General features: G+C 42.8%; 1 protein-coding gene and 1 long non-coding RNA gene across 3 annotated transcripts in view; one reads left to right on the top strand and one right to left on the bottom strand.

Moving 5' to 3' along the window:
- The window catches only part of LOC309617669, a 42,776-nt gene extending 18,316 nt beyond the window's left edge, over positions 1–24,460 (top strand). Inside the window, exon 2 of the long non-coding RNA XR_014238105.1 lies at positions 207–24,460. This is a non-coding gene — a long non-coding RNA (uncharacterized lncRNA). The remainder of the gene's footprint in view (positions 1–206) is intronic.
- ARHGAP35 (Rho GTPase activating protein 35) overlaps positions 1–27,809 on the bottom strand; it is a 119,697-nt gene that overhangs the window by 33,536 nt on the left and 58,352 nt on the right. The window lies entirely within an intron of this gene.

Raw genomic sequence — 27,809 nt, 5'->3', positions numbered from 1 at the left:
CTTCCCTGGTGGTCCAGTGGTTAAGACTTCGCCTTCCAATGCAGGGGGTGCAGGTTCCATCCCTGGTCAGGGAGCTAAGATCCCACATGCCTCGCGGCCAAAAAACCAAACATAGAACAGAAACAATACTGTAACAAATTCAATAAAGACTTAAAAAAAAAAAAAAACGAAAAATGGTCCACAAAAAAAAAAAAAAAAAAGGCCAGGTAAAATCTTCTTCCACTAAGCTCCAACAAACCACATCAACTCTTCCGCTGAAGTGAAACTGCCCTGACAAGCAAATACTACCCCCTAAATCCAGAGGGTCAGCTGAGTCAGTCAGAAATTGAAAATAATTTTATCACACAATTTTTCAATGGAGGTTGACCTATGGTGTAAAGGAAGACAAAGAAAGATGCCACCTGCTCAAGTTTGCAAAATAAATTAGCAATTGCATTTTCTATTTATAGTAATCGCATCTCTGATGATATGACACATGGTGGTATCTGGGCAACAGGGTACCACAGCAATAAATCATTACTGAAAGCATACTACCTGGGTGACACTACACTAGGGATATAAAAATCACCAACACTGTCATATCCTCTCAGGACGTGACAATTTAGGGAGACAAGGTAAAGACGTGAAAAGTGTAATCAAATTAAAGATAATAAAAGATAAGCTATAAGGTAGAACATGTGACTGCTAAGCAGAGTACACAGACAATATTGGCACAGAAGTCCAGGAGAGGGAGGGCGAGGTCAGTAGAAGTAAGGATGGCCAATCAGTGAGAAGGCATAATTCAAGCTGGATCTCTGATAACAAATTGATTTGCTGAGGCCAGAGTGGAGGAAGGAAGCAGAGGGTGAAGGGAAACAAAAGGGCAGAAAGTAGTGAGGTGGGGTAGGGGCTTGGAGTGAAGTCTAACATGAGAATTTTCTACTGAGAGGGCCCACTTACAGAAGGCCCCGTCTGGTTCAAAATAAGGACTTATCGATTTGGTGTCTCTTCAATATCATATCTGGAATGTCTTCCCCCAGCATTGTATTTACCAATGCCCCTTTAGAATAGATCAGTAACTACCTTTAACATTTCCTCCATGTGTCAGGGATGTTTAAGATTTAAGAGGTGGCCATTCTGGACTTTACATACTTACCTAAATTTGCATAAATCAATCTCTTGGTATTGTCAGGACATGGACTCGGCCATGATAATAAGACTGTATTATGTTAAGAGGGCTGGCTCTTGTAATTTAGCCATTATTTCTAACTCATGATCAAACGGGACATCCCACACAGATGTGCTACTAGCACTAGCAAAGTCAATAGGTATGTGCATGCCGGCAAGTGCTCAGAATACATCTTAATCTCCGATCAATTTTTTGACCACAAGGAAAATTTCTGACCACAGGAAATGCTCAATCAACCGAACTATGCTTTAACTCACAGAAAGTTTCCAGATAGAATCTCCACAGCAAAATAAAGGAATCCTGGACGCTGAAAATCCTGGAGTCACACACCACACAAAACAATTCCTTGGAATCCACCACTCCACCACCCTCCTAAAGCAGGCCAGGAAGGATAAAACAGAAATCTGTTTCTTTTCTACTTTAAACAAACAATTTTACTGAAAAAGATACAATTATCTAAAATAGGGACTGGCCTGAAAACAATTAGAAATAAGCAGTGGAAAGTACAGATTAGGATGCAATGAGAAGGCGGCTCAAGGAAAAGAAATCATGAGTGAGAGGCCGGCTGGAATGACAGAGAACTGGACTTTTCCTCAGCTGTAAACCTTCTGAGCTTGTCTTATCGACTGGGTGTGTGAGGCCTGTGCTAGGGCATTCCCAAACACAGCAGCGTGTGCTATAAAACCAGAAACTCCATTTGACACAGCAGCTGGCTCTCAGACACACCGTTATTCTTCAAGGGCCTCAAGGTGAGAGACACCGTCACACGTTCACAGCCTTTCCGAGTGCCAAGAGCATCACTAGTCCAATACTGGCAAGACAGGTTGGGGCTCCAGAGCCAGCATGAGGCTCTCAGGAAACCTCAGCTGCATCTGGCAGGAGAGGGAGGAAAGCCTTCAACTCTCGGGGTCTTAATCTATAAAACCAAAGAGTTGGACTAGATGCTTTAAAAAACAAAAAACTCTCATTGAAGTATAATACACATTTATAAATTTATAGAGAAGTGTACAATGATAAATTTTCACACACTGAACACACCATGTAAACAGCACCCAGACCAAGATACAGAACATTTCCAGCATTCCAGAAGCCCCCTTCTAGTCTCTATTCCTCATCAAGGATAACCACTGTCCTGATTTATAATAGCACAGGTAAGTTTTTCTGTTTTTCTTCTTTATATAAACAGAATCACACAGTATATATTCTTTTGTCTCTGGTTTCTTTTGTTCCACACGTTCGTGAGATTCACCCATATCGCAGAGTTGAATTAGATGATTTTTTAAAAATAAATGAATTTATTTATTTATTTATTTTTGGCTGCGTTGGGTCTTCGTTGCTGCGCGCAGGCTTTCTCTAGTTGCGGTGAGCAGGGGCTACTCTGTAGTTGCGGTGCACGGGCTTCTCACTGCGGTGGATTCTCTTATTGTGGAGCACGGGCTGTAGGCGTGCGGGCTTCAGTAGTTGTGGCTCGTGGGCTCTAGAGCTCAGGCTCAGTAGTTGTGGCGAACGGGCTTAGGTGCTCTGCGGCATGTGGGATCTTCCAGGACCAGGGCTCGAACCCATGTCCCCTGCGTTGGCAGGCGGATTCTTAACCACTGTGCCACCAGGGAAGTCCCTGAACTACATGATTTTTAAGGCATCTTGCAATTCTAACATATGACTATTTTAAAAACATGTGCTACCCTTATACACTGAACAGTATTTTGGCAATATCCATCAAAACACAAAACGTACCCTTCAGTCCACTCTGGGGTATTTATCCTACAGATATATTTGTACACCCGTGTTTGAGTGTGTATACACATGCCTATAGACAGATATCCACTGCAGTACTGTTTATAATAAAAGACTAGAAACAATGTCCCTCAACAGGAAATAAATTATGATATATCCAGACCAAGAAATACTAGGCAGTGAAAGGGAGGAGGAGGAAGCAGAAGCAGAAGAGGAAAAAGAAGTAGTGGTGGCAGTAGTAATAAGTAGTTTATACCTACCAATATGGGAAAATGTACACAACATGTTTTTTAGGTGGAAATAAATAAGTCATAGGACAGTATGTTTAGTGCTGCTCCAACTGTGTATAAACACATTGTGCACGTGATGCTTATTATGTATATGTATATGCACAGAAAATAAATCTCTGTAAGGGAACCATTCAAACTCCTAACAGCAGATATCTACGAGGAATGAGAAAGCAACTTTACTTTTCCACTTCAAACAATTCTACACAGTTTAATTTTTTTTAAGTAATATACATTTATTGTTAAACTTCTTTTCATACAATATAGCAATTACGTATAAACAGTAAAAGCCCGATTTTCCAACACTACCCCTATCAAAAATCTCCCTCCCCTCCCAGAGCCACCTGGGAGGCACTCCTGAAACCCTTGCCATTTTCAGACATTTTTCACATCAAGTCGTAAGCATATACCTTGACATAAGCACAGGTTTACTCCACCTTATAATGGGATCACACTACACAAATAATTTTGCAACTTGCGCTTCCCACCTTACAATAAATCACGGACGTACAGTCCCACATTGGCTAGATAAACCTTACCTTTTTAACATCTGCTAGAACTCCACTGTACAGATGCACTATTCTATTAACAGACATCCTGTACATACCTTTGTGTGGACATATACAAACACTTCCATAGGACGATAAATTCCCAGAAGGGCCACTGGCTGGGACTGAGAACGTAAGAGGTTTAAATTTTTAACAGATACTGCCAAATTATCTTTTTTAATGGCTACGTCTATTTATATTCCCACCAACAGTACACGAGTGCACCAAATTCTAAGCATTCTGCCTTTGATTATTTTTAACAAGGAGTACCTATTTTACAACAAGAACAACAAACGCTTTAAAAAGGAGTAGAAACCTTTAGGTTTAGGACCTAGCGAAAAAAAGTCTTAAGTTTAACCTATTTTAAAAGCTGGTCTCCCAATTGCCAGATTTACTTAGAAGGCCAAAGAAAGCACCTGACTTACTGCTCTGCACATATCCCCACACACGAAGAATGCTGGCCCTCGACATTTTGATCAGAAACTATCACGCCACCATGACTTCTGGCTGCCAAGGTCCATGCTACAATCAAGCAAGAGAAGTATAGTTTGTGTTGCCATGAATCGTGTTTCTCCCCCATATCAAGACTTATTACACTGTAAAATTATTTGGGCTTTGGTTCGTTGCTTCTAGGAAATGCCAAATGTTGTAAACAGGGCTAGCATTTCAAAGCACAGACAACCAGGGCTGTTATGCTAGTTTTAGGAAGGCAGGCATTTTTTTAAGTCAGCAAGGCCGTTGTAGACAAGATAGTCTAATAAGCCTCCCATTTAAAAGTTGGGGACACTCAGGTCTTAAGATATAAAGATTAAGAGCTTGAGTTCTGGAATTAGATAGATCAACATTTGAGCTGAATCTGCTATTTATGAGTTAAGCCACTTTTGGGCAAACGACTTAATTTTTCTCAATACCAGCTCACCATTAATATAGGAAAATAATAGTCTCCGCCTCATAAGACTCTATGGGGATTAAGTAAGATCATGCAGAAGAGAGAAAAGCTCAGAACCTTTTTCCTCTGCAAAATCACTCAGGAAGTTCTATGCAGAGCTGGGCACAGACATTCCAATCCACTGGTACGCTAAAAGAAAAACGTACAAATTCAAACACCAGAAATTCTAAATGGAACACTTGCCAACTCTGCTGAAACAACTGACAGGTAGCCATGGTTGTCCTTAATTAGTACTTCTGTCAGTGTCCCACTCTCCTTTCCCGGGAACAAGGAAGAATAAACTCCTTTGCTCCCACTGTGGTTGGGCAAAGTCATGCGACCAGTTCTGACCAGTGACTTGTGAGCAGAAGTGAGGTGAAGCTGAAACATTTAATTGCTGGAATGAGATCCTCCAGAAATTTCTTTCCCTTCGCACCTAGCGTCGTTCAAGAGGGCGGCTGCTCCATCAGCTGCGTCCCTGAGTGAGGACAGTGCAGAGCAAAGCTGCCAGAACAAATATCATAAATGAGTGGGAAAAAAAATCTTTGCTCTTTGAAGCCATTGAAATTGTAAGCTGGCCTCATCTGACTGATATACTATGGCCAGCTGGAAAAGAATTTAGCTAAAGAAATGACAGTAATAATTAAGGCTGGGGTGAAAATTAAAATCTATTCTCTAAAAAGAATCTTTCTTTATGTAGACTAAAGAATGAAAACCTACGAAATTCGCCATACTACAAGACCTAAGGAAGCCACAAGGGTCTGTGTGGGTCTGTTACCTACAAACTCACAGAGCTTCCTGTTTTGGTGACGGGACCGGCCTGCATTTACTCCTGCCGCACACACTGCCGGATCATAAAGGAGACATAGCTTTCTCAAGTTTCTCAGCAGAGTGATATATACACACAAGAAGATGGGTAACCGAGCACAGAGATCTAACTGAAATGCTCATAAAAACAGAGGGAGACAGAAATAGGCTAATGGAGAGAACACAGGAAAGGGTCTAAACACATCCCTCTCACTAACCCCTCAAGCTGCTCCCTCAACAAGATCAGATTACCCTTAAATGACACAAAAGCAGCGATTTCCCAACCAATGGTAGTGAGGAAGTTCTCATGAGTAGGCAAAAAATAAGGACTGTTTAAAAAATGAGTTTTTCAGAAAGCTAAATTTATTAAAGTCAGAAGACTGTACTTCGTTTTAAAATGGCAGAACAAAGACTTTACCCCTTCTCCACTAGAGAACCACACAAAAGCAACCAGGAGAATGAGAAACAGAAACATCACGTCTTTGACAAAACTAGAGACATCTGTGACCCCAAACCCCAATATGTGAGTAAGAACCACCAAATGCTGTAAAGGTCAAACAAGGGTGTGGGAAAGCGATGAGAGAGAACGCCTGTTGTTACAGATGTCAGACAAAGCATGCAAGTCCACTTCTAAAAAGTAAATGCTTCATTCCAAGGGGGCAATACCAGCAATCCATTGTTTCCAACAGTGGGAACTGGCTCAGGGACTGGCGACTGAGGTTTCCTCAGACCCAGTCCGGCATGAAGAATCATATACTCAAGTCAAACCTACAGGAAGCAGTCTGTCAAGGAGGTAGGGTGACAGAGGGAGAATGCCTGGGGCATTTACAACTGCCATTTCCAGATGTCTGAGGGCAAGAAAGGCTAGTAGAATACTCAAGAAAAACCCCTGCTAGGCTAGCCCCTTCCCCAAAGAATTTTCTACAGACTGCTAGACTGGAAGGAATCACCTCATTCAAAGATGAATGACAATTTTATAAAAGGATCTAGCACATATTGAACTGTACATTTAAAAAATGATTGATGGTAAACTTTACGTTATGTATATTTTATCACAATTTTTTAAAAAAAGGAACCAGCACAAAACAACCAGCAAAAACACAAAACAAACAAACAAAAAACCCTCAAAAAAACCCACAAGAAAAACCAATTGCAAATAACATTCATCCAAAAATGCTTCCATTAGGGACTTCCCTGGTGGCGCGGTGGTTAAGAATCCGCCTGCCAATGCAGGGGACACGGGTTCGAGCCCTGGTCTGGGAAGATCCCACATGCCGCGGAGCAACTAAGCCCATGCACCACAACTACTGAGCCTACACTCTAGAGCCCGCGAGCCACAACTACTGAGCCTGCAAGCCACAACTACTGAAGCCTCCGTGCCTAGAGCCCGTGCTCCGCAACAAGAGAAGCCACCGCAATGAGAAGCCTGTGCCCTGCAATGAAGAGTAGCCCCTGCTTGCTGCAACTAGAGAAAGCCTGTGTGCAGTAAGACCCAACACAGCCAAAAAATTAAAAACCAAAAAAACCCCCAAAATGCTGCCATTAGTAAATAAAAATATATTCCCATGAAATAAAAAACAAATGAACCACACAATCTCTTCTATGAAACAATGTGTAAAGCAGAGATACACTAAGAAAAGACAAGAGACAACAAAAGTAGATAAAACACTTAAGGGCAGAGCTAGGGAAGTAGAAGAGAAAAATAAATCTTTTTCCATTACAGAAACCAAAAACACATGGAAAAGAAATGACATTGCTGAAAACCCTGTAAGGGACATGTAGAACCGAAGCTAGGATGACTTCAATATACAGATTAAAAGGGCTCACTATGTTCCAGGAAAAACTGACTTAATTCAATTAACAAGGTATGTCCTGGTAAACTTATTAAACTTTAAAAAGAGAGAGGGAGGGAGGGAAGGGAATCTTCAAGGCATTTAGGCAAAACACAGGCTGGCCTCAGATTTCTCCCATGCACAGCCCACACTAGAAGATAGCAGAACTGTGTCCATAAAGTCCTCGAGGAAAGAAAGGCTAACCCAATTTTATATACAGCAATACTGCCATTTGAATATAAAGACAATTAACATTTTTGAACATTCAAGAGGAAAAAAAAATCTCTATAGAATGACCGCATTTACGAACACTGATGCAAAAACTATTAGCAAATAGCACTCAACAGCACGTTTAAAAATAATATTCTATAACCAAGGGACCTGTTTTTACTCACAACACTTCTGACACCAAATGTGTGTGGGTTTTTTCTCATACCAACCAATTCTCCAACTCTCTGCACACCAGCTAGATGTCCAACAGTTCAATTCAATTCTGACACTAACTACACCTGAAGTCAGTGCAGACCTCCAGGTTAAGGGTTCAGTCCCAACGAGACTGGCCCCCTACTTTGGGCACGAGTCACAAGTCCCAGGCCTCCTGTACTTCTGACCGACAGGCTGTAAATCAGGAGTTCCCATGACCCCCTCCTCAGGTTTGATAATTTGCCAAAACAGCTCACAAACTCAAGAACACATTTTACTTAATATTACTAGTTTATTATGAAGGATACAACTCAGGAACAGGCAAATGGAAGAGATGCATAGGGCAAGGTGTAGGGAAAGAGGCGTGGAGCTTCTATGCCCTCTCTGAGCACCCTCCCAGCACCTCAACCAGGAAACTCTTTGAACTCCATCATTTAGGGGTTTTTATGGAGGCTTCATTACATAGGTATGACTGGTTAAACTTACTGGCCATTGGTGATTGAACTCACTCTCTAGACACTTGCCTCTCCCCAGAGGTTTGGGGGTGGGGCTAAAAATTCCAACCCTCTAGTTGTGCCTGGGTCTTTCTGGTGACCAGCCCCATCCTGAATCTATCTAGGGGCCCTAAGTCACCAGTCATCTCATTAGCCTACAAAAGACACTCACCTGTCCAGAGATTCCAAGGGTTTTCGGAGCTGTGTGCCAGAACCTGAGGACGGAGACCAAATAATCTATTTCCCAGTATATCACACCAAGTATGATTTATTCTAGGACTCCTGGAGTGGGTCAACAGTAGAAAATTATTAATTTAATGTATTTCCAAATAGATCAAAAGAGAAAAATTATAATGACTGCATCTTTACAAAAGCTCAAAGGATATTTGATATAATTTAACTCCACTCTCGATAAACCAAAAAACTCTTAGTAAACAAGGATGGATGGATAAGTAAGTCCTTAAAAATGAAAAAAAAATTTTTTCCTGTCTCATCCCAAAGCCAAAAAGGAACATGGTAAGAATATCCACTATTACTAGCATTATATAATATTGTCCTCGAGGTACTACTGGCCAATATAATTAGTCCAAAGGCGGGTAAAAATCAGAGGAATAAACATGAGGAAAAGAAGTTAAATGATAAATATTTACAGGTGTCATGATTTACCTAAAAAAACCCAAGAAGCTCTGTACCTTGACTGTGGCGATGATTACAAAACTATACACACTTGTCAAAACTCATTGGGTGGGACTTCCCTAGTCGTCCAGTGGTTAAGAATCTGCCTTCTAATGCAGGGGACACGGGTTTGATCCCCGGTCAGGGAACTAAGATCCCCCACTAAGCCCGCCTGCTGCAAGTAGAGAGCCCACGTGCTGCAACTACAGAGACTGTGCGCCACAACTAGAGAGAAGCCCGCACACCACAGCGAAAGATCCTGCGTGCTGCTACTAAGACCCAACGCAGCCATAAATCAATCAATCAATCAATATTTTTAAAAAACAAAACTCATTGGGTGTAAACTTAAAATTGGTGAGTTTTATTATATGTATATTACATTTCAATAAACCCAACTGAATCATTTGAAAAACTATTACAAGCAATAAAATATTCAAGTAAGGAGTCTGGATACAAAGTTAATATGCAGAAATCAAAAGCCTTCATCTATATAAACACACACCTATTAGTCCCTTTCATCGTGCAACCAAAAAAAAAAAAAAAGCCACAAAGAGCTACATGAAGAAAAGTTTAAAACACTACTGAGAGACAAAAAAGAAAATGTAACATCATAAAGATATCAACAGTTAATGTATGATTTAAGGGTTACAAAAGGCTTATTTTAAAAGTTAAACAGACTCTGAAGTTCATACGGAAAATTAAACAAGAAAAGCCAAGATAATTCCAAAGTGGCTACCTATAAAACTCAGTCATTCAAACAGTGTAGTTCTGGCACATGGATGGATGGGTAGCTAGAGTTAGCTAGATCAAAGAGATGAGAGGGTTCAGAAAGACACTCCAATACATTCTGGAATTCAGTAGTGTATATTGCAATATATACAAGTGGCTTTCAAATCAGTAGAAGATGCAATAAATAATGCTGTCACATCTGAAATAATGTTGCATCTTCCACAAAATAAATTTCAGATAAAAATAAAACCATAAAACACTAGAAAAAAGCTATGGTAGACTTTCACAAATAATCTTGGAGCGGGGTAACCCTTTCTAAGTGAGTGTATCAAAAACCCAGAAGCCAAAAGAAACAAAAGAAAATTCAACTGTAAAAACAAACAAATGAATAAATGAATTCTATAAAAAACAAAGATTATAAATAAATCAAACAATTAGATGTCTGCAACTTATACACAGACAAAGGGAGTTTGCTAGTTTAGGGGAACTGGGATAGAAGGCTAAGAGGGAGACTTACTTTTTCGCTGCATACTGTCCCGCATTTTACACCAAACACATGATAAAAAAAAAATTAATAGAAGGCTAGCTTATATTTTGAAATCTTCTTTCCTACTACTTCGAGGTTGATGAAGTATTCTCACTTTTATGAAATAACAGTCATAAAAGATATTTTAAAAAAATGTAATATCCTTGCTCGGCAGAACAAAAAGCTGGCAACCCTCTGCCACCCCCAAAATGCTGAGGGTAACAGCACTAGTCCACCAAATCAAAAAGTCTGGGAGCCGCTGTAGTTCCGGTCATGATTAAATTGACAACCTCTTAACAGGCAAGATATGCAAGATGTAAGACCAAAGTTGTGATCACGCTGCTCCCTACCTGGGAAGGCACAGCTACCAATCACCTCTAATCTTTTTTTTTTTTAACTCATTCATTCATTCATCCATTTATTTATTTATATATTTATGGCTGCACTGGGTCTTTGTTGCTCCACCTGGGCTTTCTCTAGTTGCGGGGAGCAGGGGCTACTCTTCGTTGTGGTGCGCAGGCTGCTCACTGCGGTGGCTTCTCTTGAAAGAAGAGCACGGGCTCTAGGCGCGCAGGTTTCAGTCGTTGCAGCACACGGGCTCAGTAGTTGTGGCTCACGGACTTAGCTGCTCTGTGGCATGTAGGATCTTCCTGGACCAGGGCTCGAACCCGTGTCCCCTGCATTGGCAGGTGGATTCTTAACCACTGCGCCACCAGGGAAGTCCCCACCTCTAATCTTTATGGCATTATTAGATGGTCTACCTCACAAGGCTGCTGTAAAGATTAGATGAGATACAGCACCTAGCACATACCTATTCAAGAGTAACTGAAGGCCTTACTTCTGCCTTTCAAATTATAAGACCAACACACCTCAAGACAAGAATAGCTGCAAAGTTTCATAATTTAAAAATACTTCTATGTGTCTCTTCTTTGATCTTCAATATCACACGCCATGTAGCATAGGTAAGGCAGATATTACATCCATCGTGCACTGAAGAAATTACGGATAAGAGCAACGAGGTGACTCCAGCTCCCCTGTTGGGTTCTCATAGTCTTGAGCACAAGCGTATCCCTCCCCCATTCTCATTTCCTAACTCCTAACGGCAGGGGGCCACGTTCAAGTCACTGTCTTCTGGATTACTGAACATGCTCTATCGACATCCTCGTGGCCTGAACGAGCGAGCAACAGATCCAGAACTCAGAGTCACATGTTCTGAAGCCTGCCGTCTATCACCTGCCACCATACCAAAATGGTTATAGGCCCAGCTTCACAAATCTGAAGTAACTGAGAAAGCCTATTTGGATGAATAAAACATCGAAGCTAGTTTAAATCAGACTTTTGGGGAAAAAAAAGATGAAGGATGGTACCATCTGAATAGCAGTGTTAGAAGGTCTGTTTTAAGAACTGCTAAAAGTCACTGGTGATTAGTATGTTGAGAGCTATAAATAAGTACTTCTCAAATGCTCAGAAATAGCTGGTTAAATCTAAGAGAATATTTGGATATGTCAAAATATTGTTTTTATCAGCACCCCCATTTAATAGATGAGGAAACTAAGGCTTAGATAGGGTAAGTAACCTGCTCCAGATCACAGAGCTAATGAGGTGGCAGGACTAAGCCTGGCATCCAAGCAGACTGACTCCAGGGGGTTGTTCTTTTCTTTCTTTTTTTTTTGGGCTGCGTTGGGTCTTCGTTGCTGCGCGCGGGCTTTCTCTAGTTGCGGCGAGCGGGGGCTACTCTTCATTGTGGTGAGCGGGCTTCTCATTGTGGTGGCTTCTCTTGTTGCAGAGCACGGGCTCTAGGCGCGTGGGCTTCAGTAGTTGTGGCACACGGGCTCAGTAGTTGTGGCGCACGGGCTTAGTTGCTCCGCAGCATGTGGGATCTCCCCGGACCAGGGCTCCAACCTGTGTCCCCCTGCATTGGCAGGTGGATTCTTAACCACTCTGCCACCAGGGAAGCCCTTGCTTATATGATTTAAATGCTGTGTAAGTCCTTCCCTTCAAAGATCACTCTGAGGATAGAGCTTCCTTACCCCAAACACAGGAAATATGAAATAGTGATGTTCAGATTAGAAAGATATTGTCGGCCTTACATAATTGCTGCCCAGAAGGCTGTTGAAAGGCTAGCTGTGTGTGGGCAAGGGACAACTCCTCACCGTGAGGATGAAATGAAATAATGCTTATAAAGAGCTTAGGGCCGGGCCTCCTTAATGTTAATTATCCTCATCACTATTGTTGTTAAAACAGCCATTACCACATTCCTTCCCTCTGATGATGTGCATCTCGGCCCATTATAATGTTTTCCACACTAGGCTAACTTACTGTTAATACCTACACTTACTGTACTGCCCCACAATCCTTCCCCCAGTAGCTGTTATCACACGGATGGGGGCAGTTTAGAACCAAGGGGCTTCTTAGAATCAATAATTGTTACATTTAATTCAATTCAGATTGGGTATTTTCACCTTGTTTTTCTTCATTTGGTCTTAGTGATATTAAAACAACAACAAAAACAACTACTACATAACCTACATTTTTCAAGGCTCAGAAGAATTCTGAATTTACCCAGATTTGGGGTCCTTCACTCCCTTCACGGGTTATAAAGGCATACATGCTCTTCACAGAGAGCCCAGGCCAGGAAGTGGAATACCTCATTACGGATTAAGTTTCCACAAAAACACTCTCTTGCTGCCACAACCCAAATGCTGGCTCCTGACAACCACAAAAGAAGAAAGAGTTTTCTGTTGTGGCTTTTGAAACACAAAAAATAGATCACAAAACAGAAACACGGATTGTAGTTGCAGTTATCAGGAGCTACATGCTAGAAAGGTCTTGTTTCAACCAAACTGCAGCTTCCCCGAAAAGATGAATTGTGTGAGTTTGTTTTTAAACTGTTGGGAGGCCACCAAATTTAAATAGACAAAGGATTCCAGCCAAGGGTGAAAGAACGCAAACTGGGGTGAAATCACAAGGCCTTGCACCATCTCTGTTTGAAAAAGGGGGATTCAATTGTCTGATACCCAAGTCATCTTACATTTCAAACAAATAAACCACCTGAGAGCCAGGTACAACACAAAAGAGTGAGCTTATCTTTTTAGACCAGGATTCTCAAGTGATATTCTTCCACGTCTTCTTCCACCAGCTTCAGTCCTTCTGACTTTCTGTTGCCTCAATTCCCATTCCTACTGACCCAATTGTTCTGTCCTGGTCATGTGAACACAAAGATCCCTGACTGAGGTCTCTGGAGAGCTAGGCCCCATGGGGATGCATAAATGAAGGAAGGATCAGCCCATACCTTAAGGATCTCAGGAGTTTTGATGCCTGCATCAATCACCTTGCCATCTGTATTCTTCTGCTTGGGCTACCATGACAAAATACCATAGACTGGGCAGTCCAAGATCGAGGTGCTGGCCAATTTGGTTTCTGGTGAGAGCTCTCTCATGTCTCCTCTTATAAGGACACTAATCCTTTTAGACAGGGCCCACCCTTATGACTTCATTTAACCCTAATACAAGGGAAAACCTGCTGTGACAAAGGCATGTTTAGAGAGGGAAGGTTTAGAAAGAGTGGGGATTTGTCGGGTGGGAGGGGAAACAACATATGAGTCAGTAAGAACAGTGATGAGCAAAGACATGGAGGCATGAAACTGCAAAGTGTGAAGAAAGATGAGCAACCCATCTGCTTACCATTTCTTGCATTCTTCCAGTTTTGGCTCTAATCCAGGCTGCCCTCCTATGCTGAGTTATACACCTCTACCCTTTCAGGTTTAAACTAAGGGTCTAGGTGAACCCATGCCAGCATAATGCAGGACTGGGTACATATGCAGAGAAAGGAAGGGCAGAATGGAGGAAGATCTGCAGAAAGGCAGCTAGATCAAGTGCATTTCAGTCCTCAAGGGTCAGAACTGCTCTCCACACAGTGGTCAGAGTTATTTTATTAAACAAAGGTCAATTACTGTCCCTTCACTCAAAACCTTCCAATGGCTTCTGACCTCACTCAGAGTAAAAGCCAAGGTCCTTACCAGGAATGTTCCAGTCTCAGGAATTTTACACTTGCTGTTCTGTCTGGAAGATTCTTCCCTGGGGAACTGCATGGCTCCCTCCCTCATTTACTTCAGGCTCGCATCAAAAGGCACTCTCCCCCAGCCCTCCGTATCTAAAATTTTAACACTCACCCCCGACATTTCACATACCACTCTCCTGCTTCATTTTTTTCCTCTCAAGCACTAATCACTAAGATTCTTTATATTTTGTTTGTTATTGTCTCCCCCACAAGACTGCAATGCACGGTGCATGAGGGCAAGGATTTTTATCTCTTTTTTCCAATACTGCATCACCGGCATCTTGAACAGTGCATGGCACACAGTATAGAAGGTGCTCAATTATCTATGGACCGAATGAATGAGAGAAGGACAGGATCCTCACAGTTCGACGCACTCCAGTCCTCTGGCACTCTGGAATCAGGCAGAGAAATAAATGCACAGAGTTATCTAAAGAGTGAGGTTATATGGAGGTGAGGATGGCTCTGTAGAAAAAAAGATTCCCAAGTATTTATCACAGGCCGAGTAGGCATGGAGAAGATCTAAAACATGTAACAAACATTCCTGACTGTAAGGGGTGAACATCTAAACAGGGACTCAAAAGCAACTCATGAAATAATCAGAGGACAAGCAAGAAGTTAATACTGAAGATTTCATCACAAAATGACAAGGTCTCCCCTTTCCTGAGTGTTTAGTATGTGCCAGGCCAAGTATCTTATACACGATCTCCTTCAACCCTCACAGGCCTAACAAGGTGGGTATTATCGTTAGCCGCATCTTGCAGAGGAAGCACGGAGCTCAGAGATGTGAAGCGGTGTAACTGAGAAGAGTAGCAGCAGAGCTGGGATTCTGAACGGGGTATGACCCGTTCCAAAGTCTATGCTTGACCCGCCTGGCTATCAAGCTCTTTGAAACTCAGAAAGGGGAGGGAGTCAATGGGCTACTCTTCCTGGAGGGAGAAGCCTGGGCTGGACTTTGAAGGTGAGGGGCCTCTGCACAGGGGGAGGGGAACCAAGGCTAGCGGACAGCAGGGCTTGGCAAATGAGGCTCCAGCAAGCTGAGAGGCCCAACTAGAGTGGAAGATGCACTTTAGTGTCAGTGCTAAAAGCAGCAGCAACAAATGCTAATTGATCATTTACAACCTGCCAGGTACTGTTATAAGGTTTTTAACATATTGAATCACCTCAATGATTCAAAGTACTATCATTATCCTCACCTTACAGTCAAGGAAACTGAGTCACAGAGAGGTTAAACATTTGTTCATAAGCAGCAGAACAGAGATTTGAATCCAGGCAGTTTGGCTCCAGGTTCACCCTGTACAGATTAGTCAGTAGCAAGAAAAAAGGGGAAAAAAGCCCATCAAAACATATGCAACACGTATGTGCATATGTGCACAGTCCCCACAGGCACATGGCAAAAGTTCTCACTTGGCTTCTCCGTGGACCGTCCCCCAGTTACTAATAACAGTTGCACTCTGTCCTCTCCCCATCTCCACCCCCTGCCTTAATCTGCCCTGATGTGCTTGTTGCCAGGCTGTCTCCCAAAAGGCCTCTGATCTAATGGCAAGCGCTTCTGCCCAAAGATGCTACCCTCAATTAGTGGTGAAATGTAAATCTGCCACGCAGAAAGCACTCTGCTCATTTCCCCGGGCAAACGAGCTCCATCAGGAAGAAGGTCACAGCTCTAAGTATTCTGTCAGAGAGCATTTTTACAGAGGGCTTCCATTTGCGCAGAGGAGCCGTGGGTCACCTCTGACCTGCGAACAAAGCAGACAAGCTGATCTCCAGCCACGGCTGCAGGGCTCCACGCTCACACTCAGACACACTGGGGGAAGAGCTTCGCTTCCAGACTCTGCCTCACCCTTCCTCCCCTCACAAACTGCCCACAGGGCTGAACCTTTCATTTTAGAGTCTCACTGGTAGGTGTCAATAAGAACACCTATTTATCTGTGCTACAAATGGCCAAAACTGAATCAGGGAGCAATGCCCCATGACAGCCCATCAAGTAAACACCATAGGGTTGTCAAGATCTGTGCTAACCACAGTCTCAACTCGGAACCACGAGGAGAGCCCCAGCAAAGAAAAGGGCTACACCACAAGGTATTGGAAGAATTCAAGATTCTTCCAGCCAGGCACACTTTGCAAACGGGAATGATCTAGCTGCTAAAATAATGTATGACACAGCTCTGTGTACCCACATACACCCTTGCCAGAATGACCCCTTACCCCTTAGAAGACAGGAAACACAAAGCCATAAATAGGTAGCAGAGATCCTCTTACTGCTTTAGCTCGCAGCCTCATAGACTTATTGCCCCTTCAGGAACTAATATGTGCTTCAAGACATCTTTTAAACCAACATGTTCAACATGTTAAAATTAATCATTAAAAACTACCTCACTCCTGGGTATATACCTGAAGTAGATGAGTGCACATACAGGCACCAATATTCATGTACAAGAATGTTCACAGCAGCACTATTCGTAACAGCCCCCAAACTGGAAAGTGCCCAAATATCCAGGAAGAGTAGAATGAATAAATAAATTGTGGACTAGTCACATGATGGAACAGTATACAGCAATGAGAATGAATGAATCACACAACCACGAGGGAGTTTACAGATCCACCTACAGATGAACGTCACAGACATAATGCTGAGTGAAAGAAGCTAGACCACAACTATGCATTTGGTATGAGTCCATTATTAAAGTACAAAAGCAGGCAAAACTATTCTGTAACTGTCAGAAGCCAGGGGCAGAAGCCAGGGTAGTAAGTTTTGCAGGCAGCTGGTCATCTTCTGTTTCTTGGTCTGGGTACTGGTTATACAGGTGTATTCAGTTAGTGGCTATTCATTGAGCTGTACTTATGATGAGCGCACTTTTCTTAATGGATACTATACTTCAATGAGAAGTTTTTAAAAACTGCTTACAGGGAATTCCCTGGCGGTCCAGTGGTTAGGACTCCATGCTTTCACTGCTGAGGGCGCGGGTTCAATCCCTGGTCGGGGAACTAAGATCCTGCAGGCCATGTGACCAAAAATAAATAATTTTTTTTTTAATAAATTTAAAAAAAAATAAAACGCTTGATTCTGTTGCCTCCTCACCCGGTTAAAAACAAAAAACAAAAAAAAAACCTGCCTACAGACATTGTCTAATGTCATCCATTACTGTTCTGGGTAAGTGTCCTATTTGGATTTCCACAACCGCAGTAAATCAGTAACATGAGCCACCAAAATAATGGCCAACATGGACTGAGTGATTACTACGTATTAGGCATTATGCTAAGAACATTACAAACAGGAGTTCATTTAATTCTAAAAAATTCCCTTTGAAAGAGCTAGTATTTTTATTCCCAATTTGAAGGAACAGGAAAATGAGGCTTAGACAGTTTAAGGCCAGCTACTGTGTGGGAAAGTCAGGACACTAGAGGTAACTCAAAAGCTCATGGACTTAACACCTGGCTACTTGAATGGGAAAGGGGTTCGGGTTATAAACACAGAAGTTGCACTAGGCCCCCGAACTTTTTTCTTTTTCAGGACACTGACCTTTTTATTGAGTCCAGGCCAGCTGTCTTGTAAAATGTATCCCATTCTGGATTTGTCTGATTATCTACTCATGATAAGATTCAGATTAAATATTTTTGGCAACAAGGCACATAATGTTAGGCTGAACAGCTACTGGGGGTGCCAGTCCTGATCACCTTTTGTTAAGGTGGTAACCCCCATATCTCTCCATTATAAAGGTACATTTCTCCTTTGTAATTAGTAATTAATGTGCTGGGTGGTATTCTGAGACCATGCAAATATCAAGTTCCCTCAACACCTTTCCTCAGTGATTTTTAAAAAATCAACCATTGAAGCATAATTTATATACAATAAACTGTATCCATTAAAAGCATACAGTTTGGTAATTTTGAAGTATGAGTACATGAGTAAAATCATCACCACAATCAAGATATGGAATATTTCCATCACCCCCAAAAGTTTTCCCATGCCCCTCTGCAAGCAATTTTTCTTGCCACTCCCAGCTCCTAGGCAACCATAACCACTGACCTGCCTCCTGTCACTATAGATTAGTTTGCATTTTCCAGAGCCATGTATAAATGGAATCATAATTTGTAGTCTTCTGTGTCTGGCTTCTATCACTCTCAGCATATAATGATTCTGAGACCTGACAATGTTGCTGTGTGTAGCAGTAATTCATTCCTTTTGGCCCCTGAGTAGTATTCCAGGGCGTGGATGGACCAGTTTGTTTATCTACCTGAACAGCAGCGGTGAGGGTTCTAACTGCTCCATATCGTCACTTGGTCCTGTCAGTCGTTTTATTCTCCAGTGATTTTTAAAATCCAATAATGTTCCTTGCCTGAATTAATTATTCATTCGTGTAATTATGTCTATTTCCCTCACCCCTGGTCATCATGAGGGCAACTTTAGTTCAACACAATGCCTAGCATTAAGTAATATATTAATCCAATAAATATCTGCTGAATGAATGGAATCTGGCATCCATCCATCCCCCCCCCAACACCAAAAGATGGTAAGCTAAATATTTTTAAACCTACTAACGACTTATCAGGACATTTCTTTCTTTCTACAACCACTCGGTGCTGTATCTGGATTTTGCCACTACATCAGAGATGAGAGGTCAAGCTTGACCTGATTCTGCTGCCCATCAAGGAGTGCCCCTGGAAGGCAGACAGAAGAAGTCCCTCTCAGGACTTCCCTGGCAGTCCAGTGGTTAAGACTTCGCCTTCCAATGCAGGAGGTGTGGGTTTGATCCCTGGTTGGGGAGCTAAGGTCCCACGTGCCTCGCGGCCAAAAAACCAAAACATAAAACAGAAGCAATACTGTAACAAATTCAATAAAAACTTTAAAAATGGTTCACATCAAAAAAAAATCTTAAAAAAAAAAAAGAAAGAAAGAAAAGAAAAAGTCCCTCTTGCAATACAAAGCCTGCTAAGTGCAGGCACTGAAACCCCAATGCAGGGTAGTGTGGTTCGATTCCAGGCCCTCCAGCAAAGGGCTTTTGAAAATAAATGTGAATCTCAGGGGCAGTGTTGTGCCCAGGTAGGCACTGCCTTGAAAGGCAGGGTCCTGCTTCTGTTACCAGACTGTGGGGTAGGATTCCTCCCAGAGAGCAGGGGAAGAGAAGATAAATGCTGCCACCTTCTCTCCAGCCAAGCCAACCCTGCACTTTATTGACACCGAGGTCCTCCCTACAGTGATAAAAGACCGTGATGTACCCTGACTGCCTCCCAAGGGCCACCTTGCCACATCTGGCTTCTTACAGCAACAAAACAATCTCTTGTGAAATGAGATCACACATGCCAAGTGCCCAGTACAATGCTGGGATCATAGCAAGCACTCAATAAATGTGTCAGGAATAGAAAATGGGGAAAGTTAACGTGATGGCAGACCATCTTTGGCATTATTATTTTAAACAGCTGCAGGTCTCCTTGACTACAGGGAGTTTTTCACTCTACAGGGACCAACAGAAAGTAAGATGCACTAACAAAACCATGGCCTACCAATTATTTATATGGTATGGTCTGAATACATTGTAATTTAAGATGCAAAAGAGGGGCCTTCTGTCCAAATGAAACTACCTCTCCCTGGGAACAATTCCTATTCTCAGCCCTCTGTGGCACTTGCTAGAGGTGCTGGGGATTGGTCACCTCTCAGTAAGCAAAGCAATTAAGAAAAGGATGTCTGGATGTGAAATGATTTTTGCCACTGTCACCCTGCCCCCTCTCACTGCCAAAAGAAAAAGGTTAAAAATCACAGAAAGAGGGAGCAAGGAGGTTTGGTCTCACACATTATTCAAAGAAATCATTCCTAGAGAATGCTATTCTTAGCTAAATGGCTGACAAGTGAGGCTGCGGGCCTGGGGAACACATGCAGCAGAGCCCAGATGAGCAGGGCACTAGGCATTCAGCCTCCAGGATACTAGACCTCCTGGGATGGGGAGGAGTGACACTTGGAAGAAGCTCCTTCAGGGAGTTTCTATGCTGTAGGACGTGGATACTTCCCCCCAACTTCGGGAAGGAAGCGTTGACTCAAAATTGGCCCAGAGACTCGGGGTATAAAACCTTAGTTTTGTGACCGTAGTGAGGTGTAAAGATAGCGTACTTATCCTGAGAAATTATTCTCAGGAGGATTGTGAGTAGGCTCTAAAAGTAAGCCTCACCCCAACTCCAGTGAGATAAACTGTCCAGAATTGAATATTCCTACTTCCTGCCACACATCAGAGATCTCAGATTAGCCTGGCCAATGCTTCCCTTCACTGAGGAGCCACACTGCTATCGAAGGGGAGCAGTGACTCTACTGCCCTGACCAATTTTCCACATGGATGAAAACTGGAAGAAAAAGCTTTCTAACCAGAAACACAAAGTCAAATCTGACCCCCAGTCAGTCCTCCCACCCCGCTGCCATGGTGACCCCAGAGCAGCTGCAGTAGTTACGTGCCCTTTTCCAGCCTTCCCATGTAACCAGAGCTGAGAAAGTGAAAATCTAATATCCTATTAGCACAGAAAGCACAGAGTCTGTCCCTGGGCCTGGGCTGGGCTAAAAGCATCTGCAAATCAATCTGAAAGCTGTTCTACCTATTGGTCATTTCTTGAACACATTCCAATTTTAGAAAACATGGAAAAAAGATAAATGAACTGGTCAGAAAGCTCAGGAAAAAAAAAAGGTGCAGGGACTTCCCTGGTGGCACAGTGGTTAAGAATCCGCCTGCCAGTGCAGGGGACACGGGTTCGAGCCCTGGTCCGGGAAGATCCCACATGCAGCGGAGCAACTAAGCCCGTGCGCCACAACTACTGAGCCTGCGCTCTAGCGCCCGCGAGCCACAACTACTGGGCCCACCGCGCCTAGAGCCTGTGCTCCACAACAAGAAAAGCCACTGCAATAAGAAGCCCGTGCACCACAATGAAGAGTAGTCCCCGCTCTCTGCAACTAGAGAAAGCTTGCGCGCAGCAACGAAGACGCATCACAGCCAAAAATAAATAATTTTTTAAAAAATGTTAAAAAAAAAACAAAAAACAGGTGCAAACTAGAACCAATCTCCACCCACAATGTTATGAGCCAACCTAAGAATATGGGGGAGGAGCTCCAACAGAGTCCTGGTAATAGCAGGAGCAGCACATTTTGAGACAAGAAGGCAGCAATCTTTTCTTTGTGACTCGTGTTTAGGAGGAGTCAGCAATTTACTCACAAAACATGGGACAGGAACCTGCCACCCCTGGAAGGCTGAATGGGCTGCAAACAAAGCTTCTCCTCCCATACTCCTAGAGACCCCCTTTGAGCCCAACTCTTGCCACCCTCTTCTCAGGTCAAAGGTTAAAATGCAGTTGGCTTGGAGATGAAATTTTAAAAGATGATGCACAAGATACACAGTGTTAAATTAAAACAAGCTGTGGAACAGTAGTACATGATCTCATGCTTTTAAACATTTTGGGGGACGGCATTAGCAGAAAACATAATCCAACTATTAACGCAGATTACTTCTGGAGACTTGGGATTATAAGGGACTTTCACTTTGTTACATACCTATGTAACATCTACCTATGTTTATAATGATTAAATTTTTTTACAGTGAACAAGTATATTACTCTTATAATAAGATTTTTTTTTTCACATTTTTGGCTGCGCTGCGCGGCACACGGGATCTTAATTCCCTGACCAGGGACTGAACCGGTGCCCCCTGCATTGGAAGCACAGAGTCTTAACCACTGGACTGCCAGGGAAGTCCCAGAAAAAATATTTTTAAGGTGATGGGATGGTTTAAGTCGTCCCAATTCATAACGGTCACACCATTTCCTCTCTACTGCAAGGTTTTGGTTCGGTTTCTACTGTGACACTGGCTGTGAAGTGGCAGGTGGGTAGCAACACAGGCCCTGAGGCATGGAAGGCCTAACCACGGCTGGCAGGACTATGAACTCCCAAGCACTGCCCTTGAAAGTGATGATGCAATATTTTATTTGCCAGGATGAGCACAGTGCCAAGGTGCATGAGAGGGACACAAAAACAGGGACACAATGACTTCTGACTTTGAACTGCGTGGGGCAGTCCTGACGAACAAGTTTTATTTGGAATATCACCTCTAATTGGTTAGAAGTGACTGCCTGGACTACCACATGGAAACTGGGTCATGTGGCAATTCTACCCTGAGTAAGAGAGGGAGAGATGGGATGGGGCAGTCAGGTGGCAGCACAGGCTTTCCCTAAGAAAAGCACAAGTTCAGTAGAAAGCAGCCAGAGCTGGGGAAAACACCTGACTGACTAATTCATTCAGCCAGTCACCAGAATCTCAAGAGAGTCCCGATGCCCAATTCACAGATGTGCTGTGTCCAGGGAGGGAGGCGGCAGTCCTGCTGCCCCGGGCACCGTATCTGCAGCCCCAGCCCTCGGCTCAGACGGGAGCCACATGAGGAGGTGGCTACGGGTGGTGTCACAAGGGGGCTGAGGACACTGGAGAGGAACAGACAGCACGCCACACAAGGGTACAGTCTATACGACAACTGTCTAGACTCTTCAAAAAAGGTCATCACTAAAATAAAAAGGCAGAGAGAACTGTTCTCGACTGAAAGGGACTAAGGAGGCAACAGCTAAATGCACTGTGAATACTGACTGGATCCTAGAACAAAAGACTCAGCTGTAAGAGACAGTTTTAAGTCAATTGCGTACATCTAAACACAGATCTATATGAAATGCTCTTGAATTATGCTAATATTCTTAAAAGTGATGATGTTATTGTAGTTACAGAGGAGAAAGTCCTTAAGCTTAGGGATATATGCTGAGATTTTTAGAAGTAAAGTGACAAGGTGTCCGCAGCTCACTTTCAAATGGTTTAACAACAATACAAATTGTGGGGAGAGAGAGCAAATGTGGCAAAATGTTAACCACTGGTGAAGACTGGGTGACTCCTGTAGTACTCTTTCAAGGGATTTGGCCACTTTCAAATTTAAAAGTTAGGGAGAAAAGAAAAAGGTCATAACTCGATAAAGTCTGACCGGCAACAGGAAGGAAGACCAAATGTACCACGGGGGAAGCTGACCGCGACGACCAGCGCGCACTGAGCACTTCCGCGTGCCAGGCGCCACACTCGGCGCCCCACGTGCAAGTCCCCCTGAACCCTGGCAGCCCAAGCAGGCAGGTCCTGTCATCACCCTCAGTTTACAGATGAGCAAATGGCAGAACAAAGATTCTAAATGCGGTCTAATTGCAGACCTGAAGCTCTATATCACTCTTCCCAAATGCCTCTCCTAGTGAATCTGTTTTATTTTAAGTACATCAGGAGAAAAATGCTACAGGGGCCTAAGAACGGGGAATGGTTAAATAATCTGTGATACAGCCATTTAATGGAACATTGTACGGCAATTAAAAGTCATATTTTCACAGAGTATTTAATGACAGGGGAACATGGTCACAAAATAATGTCTGGTTTAAAAGGTAATGGTTCTCAAAAAATGGTCCTCCAACATAACTCTTAGTTACTGAGTTCTTTTTCCTGCAGGAAAACGGGAGTAGGTAAGCTGGTAAACTCAGGGCTCTTTAGCCTCATCTGAGTGATGCTAAAATTTTTTTGAGAACTATAATACCACATATTCTGAATTACGTAAAACTAAAAACCTATACACATGCAGAGAAATAAGACTATAAGGAAATACATCAAAATATCAACAGTGGTTCTCATTAAGTGGAAGATAATGAATCTTTAAATTCTTTTTCAGTTTTTGCCTTTTGTTGAATTTCTACAATGAACATGCTTTAATTTTATGAAGAGGAAAACAAGTTCTTTTAGGAAACTGAGTACACAAAAGACAACTGCCCCCAACATACACATTAAACTCACAGATACCACATCTAATTATTTTCCTGAAATTCTATAAAAGTACAAACTAATGCCAATGAGGGGAAGCATATGACCAGAATTTAAAAGGAAAAGGAAAGAAAGAAGAAGAAAACAATGGAATTAAGGTATTCCAGGTTGAAAACCAATCATTCCATCAACAACTAATGTGTATTGTGTGCCAGGTTCTCCGAGACAAGGGGAACAGAGAATCCTGTTCTCAGGATTGAAATGTGCCGGGAAGAACTACCAGGAAGGTTACATTCAAAGTGCTGCTGGGGGTGGAAGAGTCCTGAAGAATGAGGACAAGTTCCAGAGGCAAGGAGGAACGTGGGACACATTTCAAACACACGAAGGGTATATGCAAAGCAGAGAAATACAAAGAAATTCTGCTCTAGCCATATCCTTCTAATACATGGTGTGTATTCTTTTTTTTTTTTTTAAAGCCCTAAAGCAGGAGCTTGTTTTTATTAATTTATTTATTTGTTTATTTATTTTTGGCTGTGTTGGGTCTTTCGTTTCTGTGTGAGGGCTTTCTCTAGCTGCGGCGAGCGGGGGCCACTCTTCATCGCGGTGCACGGGCCTCTCACTATCGCGGCCTCTCTTGTTGCGGAGCACAGGCTCCAGACGCGCAGGCTCAGTAGTTGTGGCTCACGGGCCTAGTTGCTCCGCGGCACGTGGGATCTTCCCAGACCATGGCTCGAACCCGCGTCCCCTGCATTGGCAGGCAGATTCTCAACCACTGCGCCACCAGGGAAGCCCCATGGTGTGTATTCTTGTAAAACAATTTTAAAATTAATGCCTGTGGTAGTATGAAACAGGAAGAATGGGGAGGGAGGGTCGGAGGGAGGGAGAAAAGGCAGGCAGACAACCACAGCATAACAGTACTGCAGTAGTGCATGTAGGAGGGAGGAGTCGAGAGTGCGCAGGCATCTGGTAGGCAGTGAGGAAGCAAGAAGAGGTTTATAGTAGAGGAAACGCCACGTAATCAGGATGGACTGAGAAGGAGGGTGACAGTGGGGCAGTGGAAATGAAGTGGAGGAGACAGAGCCAAGAGATGACAAAGGACAGTGACACACTTGGGAACTGATTAGATGAGTCAGAGAGGACCCTGAAGTTCCAAGCTTTTGGGTGTCAGGGTGAGCAGTGGTTCAATCTAACAGAGCTTTAAGAGAAGCAGCAGCTCAGTAGTGGCTGGTGGTGAACTGGGGGCAGGGTTGAAGAGGTCTTCGCACCTGAAAGGATTCACAGGTAGAAGAACACCTGTAGAAGCACAGGTAGAAGACAGGCAGTGGACATAATAAAAAGCTAATCGCAGTCTAAGAGTCAGAGAAGCAAGGTGGGTATGGTAGATCAAGCCCACAGATGGGCTCAGCGAGAGGGCATGCGGGTAAAATTCAGGCATTTGGTGCTACCACAGGTGAGCCAGTCAAGGTGCCCACTGAAAAGGGAAGCTCACCCTGACAGGAGAATCCTAACTAATAAATGAAGAAGGAATTAGGGTGATCATTGTCTCAGGGAAGAATCATCAATGGATGCTAAAACTAGTGGGTGAAAATATTAGGAGAAAACAGATACTTACACAGTCTGAAAGCATTTCCCTACAAAATACTTATTCATACAATGGGGGAAGAGTAGCTTTACAGTGGAGAAGCTTGGCAGACACCACTACCTTAATCAAGGGATCAAAGAGAAAATCTCCAGTGATGGGACAAACTGACAACGCATGTCAATTGGTATGATGCATCGAGAAGGACACAGCCTCGCTTCCCTGCTGTTACTGCCACAAGTGCAAACATGAACCTAATCATGAAGAAACATAAAAAAAAAAATCCAAGTTGAGGAACCCCCTACAAAATAACTGACCTGTATTTTTTAAAATTATCAAGACCATGAAAAACAGATAAACTGAACTGTTCTAATTAAAGGAGACTAAAGAGACTTGATAATTAAATGTACCATTTAATGTGGTCTGAGATTAGCTCCTGGACCAAAAAAAATTTTGTCTTTTGCTATTAGAGGATGTTAATGTGACCAATGATGAAATGAAAACGTCTACAGATTAGATAGGTTAGTATTGGGTCAATGTCAATGTCTTAATTTTGATAACTGCATGGTGCTTACATAAAGGGAATGTTTTTAGTAAATACCCACTGAAGTATTTAGAAGTAAAGGTGCATCATGTCTGCAACTTCCAAACATTTCAGAAAAAAAGATACACACACACACGATACAGGGAATGTGGTAAAATGTTAACATTTAAGGAACCTGGGAATTATAACTTTCAATTTCTTACAACTTAAAATTTTGGTAACTTTCCTATAAATCTGAAATCACTTCAAAATAAAGTTAGGGACCCCTCAAATGATATAAACTATCTCTCTGAAGTGCTAGGTCAACAAGGAGAGGCTTGAATCACTCAAACTTGCTTCCTGTAGATTTCCTCCTTGCCCAAGGCAGAGGTGCCAGGAAGAAACTGATATAAAACCAATGTCAAGAAGATGGACACTGACAAAAGGCTTTGGGTACAGATGGTCTAAACAAACTACAGATCTGCTATGATTATGCCAAGCGCTTACTGTGATTCACTCCTGGTGTGCTACTGAGAAAACCCTGGAAATAACTACAGAGTCTTTAGAGAGCTTCAATTTGAAACCCATTTCCCCTGATTTGGCACATCCTGAGTAAATATGAACACCACCACTCAGCTTAACATGATGCTGCTGAAATTATTAGCAGAGTTTGGTAGGCTGTCCACACCACACAATACTTAATATCATTGCAGGTAATACTGGAATTAGAAAGAACAATGGGGAGGTTATAATCCCTACCTTGGTTTCAAATTAGTAGCAGCCTATATCCTTGAGCTCACCTCTTAATGCTCAAGGGTCCACATAACCATGTGCCCACTATACCACCTCCTCAAAGCTCATCAGCTTTGAAAGTATCCAGGAGAAAATCAAGGGAAACAATGACATGAAACTGGAAGCTCCGGGGGTTACAAAAGAAATGCCAAGGATGGGAATTCCCTGGCAGTCCAGTGGTTAGGACTCTGAGCTTCCACTGCCGGGGCCTGGGTTCAATCCCTGGTCAGGGAACTAAGATCACACAAGCCATGCGGCATGGCCAAAAAGGAAAAAAAAAAAAAAAAGAAAAGAAAAAGAAATGCCAAGGAGACACATTATGGGACCTCTAAATGAACAAAATAAATGTTTTTAACACAGGTAAAATTTTAACATTTCAAGAGCAATACAGAAAATTTTAAGACAGTCGGCCTTTGTGATAACACCAAGTTGCCAATGGAACTGAAATGCAGCTGCTTGACTAGATGGTATCTAAGCACCTTAGCTGGTTTCTTACTGCAGGAAAAAAATTCTATCAATATATGAATTTCAGGCACCTGATCGATGGCCATCTACACATTCCTTTTGTTAAACCAAAATGTGTTACCATTTGGGTCCAGTACAGCGCTGAAGTCACTGATAAATAAAACCCTTTCCCTGCTGAGAGACCTGTAGGGGACAAACAGGCTGCACGCTATGACAGGGAGCTGCGGGAGCACAGAAAAGGTATGCGAACCAGCCACAACTGCAGTCCTGACAACAGGACTGCTCCCACACACTGAAAGGCCTAACACATCTTGCACGACAGCCTCAAAACTACATGAAGATGGAGGATCCACAAGTCTGACAGCTGTCGGGATTACTCAGCTCCTTCCCAGAAAGCATCTCACGGAAACAAGAAATAATTCCAGAACCTCCAGATGGCTTAGCCTCTAG

The sequence above is a fragment of the Balaenoptera borealis genome (genome assembly GCF_965194805.1).
Source record: "Balaenoptera borealis genome assembly, chromosome: 19".
Lineage (NCBI taxonomy): Eukaryota > Metazoa > Chordata > Mammalia > Artiodactyla > Balaenopteridae > Balaenoptera > Balaenoptera borealis.
This window is presented reverse-complemented; position numbering and strand designations above follow the sequence as displayed.